This window comes from Eurytemora carolleeae, unplaced genomic scaffold, assembly GCF_000591075.1.
Source record: "Eurytemora carolleeae unplaced genomic scaffold, Eaff_2.0 scaffold1325, whole genome shotgun sequence".
In the NCBI taxonomy this organism is placed as follows: domain Eukaryota; kingdom Metazoa; phylum Arthropoda; class Copepoda; order Calanoida; family Temoridae; genus Eurytemora; species Eurytemora carolleeae.
The window spans coordinates 14,037-18,359 of record NW_019397343.1 but is presented as its reverse complement, the minus strand read 5'-3'; positions in this window follow the sequence as shown (position 1 = coordinate 18,359).

The window sequence follows — 4,323 nt, the reverse complement described above, 5'->3', positions numbered from 1 at the left end:
TTGCAATACTTTAGTCTATTCATATGTTATGCCCTAATGTGGCCAGATTTGTTAAAAATAGTTTTAACTTCAAGCATTACAAATTTTTCAACACATAATGAATGATGGACTAGTATTTTGTGGTGGTTGGGACAAGAAAATGAGGAGAACGTGGCTCAGACGAGAAGTTGTTGTGGCTGGCCTTCCTCCCCTCGTTCAGACCGTGCGCAGTGTACGCCAAAATTTTCAGCTGATCAATGATCATCAAAGCAGATTTTGATACGTACGTTTACAAACATATTCTGTATTTGAGGAGCACACAAAGGTTTTAAGGGTACCATTGTAAATTTCAATGGAGGGACACTAAAAATTACTCCCTTTGATTCACTAACATTGAATGGAGTAATAACAATTTCAAATAAACAGAAAGTTGAAGACAGAAACCTGCACTTATCAAGTATTTTTTTTAAATCAATCCAAACTGTGTGTTAGTATAGAGATAAATTTCAGAATGTCAAAAATCTTCTAATTCAAGTTTGTCAACTAGCTGTAAGTGTATATAGCTAATTATATTTTTTTCCCGTATTTTGTGAATGTTTCCACTAGCGGTTCATGTTTATTGCATGATAGTTTGAGAGATAATAATTAAGCCAAGATTTTAAAAAGTATTTTTTACCATTGAAAAGTATTGTTTCACAAAATTAAATGCCAAAAAATATTTTCACCCCTCATTTAATCCAATCAGAAGAGGTTTGATATTTACCAAGACCCTCCAGAGACACAGCTCCTATGCTTGCAGATGGGTAATTTGGAAATATTAGATTACAGGGGTATGTTTCAGGACCTTTGTCTGAAAACAGAAACATAATATTATTGATTACTATAGCTGGAGTGCCCAGTGTTGACTATTTCAGATAATAAGATCGCTACTGCAGCTGCAGCGGAATTGTTCTCGTATTGCATGGAATTTCGCAGAATTTCGCAGAAATCACAGGGCACGCAATTTTATAGGTTTAAAAGTATTTAATTAAGATAATTTTATATGTTATTTTGCAATAGAAATGCACATTGCACAGGTCACTTTTGAAGTTAAACCCAAAATAATTAATATTTAAAATTTTAAAATGATACACATTCTAATTAACACATGATCATATGAAGCTTTTAAGGGTGCACTTTGCATCAGGCATTGCCATATTTTCATTTTTTATTTCTCTTCCATGAGATGAGTCATGAGGGCAAGCACATTATTTTAGAAAAATCAACTTTAGTTTGTAATTTTTTTTATTCAAAAAAGAAAAAGTTCCAAAGCTAGAAGATTTTATAAAAGAGCAAGAATTATATATTTTAGAATGAACATGTGTGTGAACCTTGAACACAAACAAATGAACATTAGGTGAACATAAACATGAATTTGATCATGAACAAAAATATGAAAACAAAAATAAATCTTTATAACTCGATTTTGTAAAACTTTGATATTTCAAACTTAGATTATTTGATCTAGAATTCATAGTTTGAAATATCTAAGGTATGCAACATTTGGTTCCCATGATATAGTGATTAGAAAATCAGAGTTTGTGGCAAAGACTCAATTCCTTTAAAATATATACACAACATAAACATAAACACAAACATAAGCATAAATTTGATCATGAACAAAAATATGAAAACAAAAATGAATTTGAAATATATACACAACAACATAAATATAAACACAAACATAAGCATGATTGAAAGAAATAAACTAAAAACATTAAAAAAATACCTAAAAATCCACCAAGAAGCAGGGCTGATTTTTTCTCCCTGCATATTTTAAGTTTATATAATTTAGAAATAAATAAATAAAGATTTCAGTGGTTAAAGTGACTGAAAAAAACCCTTAAAAATATATTTAAATATAATTCTTACTTACAATCTCCGGTAATTTTCTCACAATCGACCTGAAATATTTTAATAATACAGTTTATCACACAAATAAAAAAACAAAGACCTTGCCCCTTAGCCTGTTCTAGATGCAACGCTTGGCACCCAAGCCCATCCTAGCAGCAGCACTCGGCCCCCATTGCAGCCTGCGGCTCAGACGACCTATCCAAACATTTGGGAAGTTGCTACTAGTACCAACCGGTCTAGTGCAATAGTACCAGTACATGATGCATCTACTAGTACCAGCCAGTCTAATGCAATAGTACCAATACTTGATGCATCTACTAGTACCAGCCGTTCTAGTGCAATAGTACCAGTACATGATGGGTCTGCTCGTACCAGTTGGTCTAGTGCAATAGTACCGGTACATGATGCATCTACTAGTACCAGCCGGTCTAGTGCAATAGTACCAGTACATGATGCATCTACTAGTACCAGTCGGTCTAGTGCAATAGTACCGGTACATCACCCCTGACCCTCTAGTAAAAGTAAATTCAACCTTAAAGTCTGACTGCGTCAACCATGTTGCACCGGCTAGTCCTATTGAGTGTCTGCTTTATTTACCCAATGTCCCCGCGATACAGTACAAACTGGGACCAGAAAGGTTGACCTGACTCGGAAATTCAAATGTACTACGGCTGCTTGTGGGTACATGCATCTACTAGTACTAGCCGGTCTAGTGCAATAGTACAGGTACATGCATCTACTAGTACCAGCCGGTCTAGTGAATAGTACCAATACAAGCCTTTACCGGCACCACTCAGTCTAGTTTAATGCAACAAATTTAGCCTGGTCTTGTCTGGCTGGATCTACAGTACAGGCTCAACTTAGTTTACCGTACACACAACTAATGTTTTGACCCTGCACTACCATTTACCGTGTTATCAGCATAGTATGAAGGTCCTGCAGTGACACCACTGTTCTCCTTAACTGCAGCTAAAAAGAGATTGTTAATTATAAATTCAAAATAAATGTGCAGTTCAGTCACCTTTTTGACCAACACAGGACACAGTGTTGTCGCTGTATTTAACACATATACCATCCTAATTAGACAAGAATTAGTGTTTTTGATCAAAACTTTTATTCTATGATTATTAGGGTTTCCAGCCAAAGAAAACTTCGCAACATTTTTCTCGAAATTTCTTATTTTTAACGAAAATTAATTTTCGATAGAAAGCAAAAACGACGCGGAACAACGGGGAAAATGCGCCAATTTCGCAAAAAATTATGAAAGTTTTAGTTTTTTCGCGATATAATGAACTTTTTACCTTAGCGCAGGTTTTTCCAATTGTATTTGTATCTCCACAATATCTATCCTTTTCAATTTCTAATAACTCATTCACTACACAAACAGAAATATAGATCTACATTATATATACTGAAAAAATTGTTTTTAATAAAAACAATTACCTTTACAATCTCCTCCTTTACCACCCTGGAAAATATCTGTTGACACAGTAAATTCATATTCAAATGTGGAATAGGAAGACGACATTTAAGCAGGTTTAGGTGCATTTAACCCTATTCCTGCTGGAGAGGGGGGGTCAATTTAACCCCCCTTAATTTTTACATTACTCAAAAAGTATTGGTCTGAGGCTGTACTGGTCTCTTTAGATCTAAAACCGGGCTTTTATTGAAACTGCCTGAGTCCTTAGGCACACTGCCTGAATATCTACTTTTCTAAACTAAATCTTTGTTTTGACCCACTTTCAGTCAGATTTTGATAACGTTTTTGGGAAAGCCTATGACATAAGAAAACGTATTGCACAAGTTTTGCAAAGAAATTTGCAGATTTTTAGGTTTTCTTTTTTGCCAATTTGTAATAGCATAGTCATAAGGCTTTTCAAAAACGTATATTTCGACCCCTCCCCCCCCCCCAGCGTATCCTGGTTTTTAAGTACCCAGCAAGGATAGGGTTAAAGTTGTTGAAGAATCCTGTATTGAAACTTATACCTCGTCCCTTGCAGTGCAAACCTTGCCTTGTCCGCAGTATTTACCAACTGTTCCATTGCTGCCACATCCTACAGGGCGGACCAGAAAACATGGAAATTACAGGGTGTTCCAGAAAACAAAGGACTTACAAGGTAAACATGGGAATTACAAGACAACGTTGACAACAATTTGTCAACTAAAATTGCAATATGACTATAAAAATGTACAGAATTATGCTTCAAATATGTCGGAAGTGAAGTGCTTCTTATAAAGTGCTATTTGTACTCTGGGCGTACTTACTGTCCTGTATATTGTATTTTTGTACACTGGATGTACTTGCTGTACTGTATATTGTTTTTTTGTACACTGGATGTACTTGCTGTCCTGTCTATTGTATTTTTGTACTCTGGACGTACTTTCTGTCCTGTCTATTGTATTTTTGTACTCTGGACGTACTTGCTGTCCTGTCTATTGTATTTTTGTACT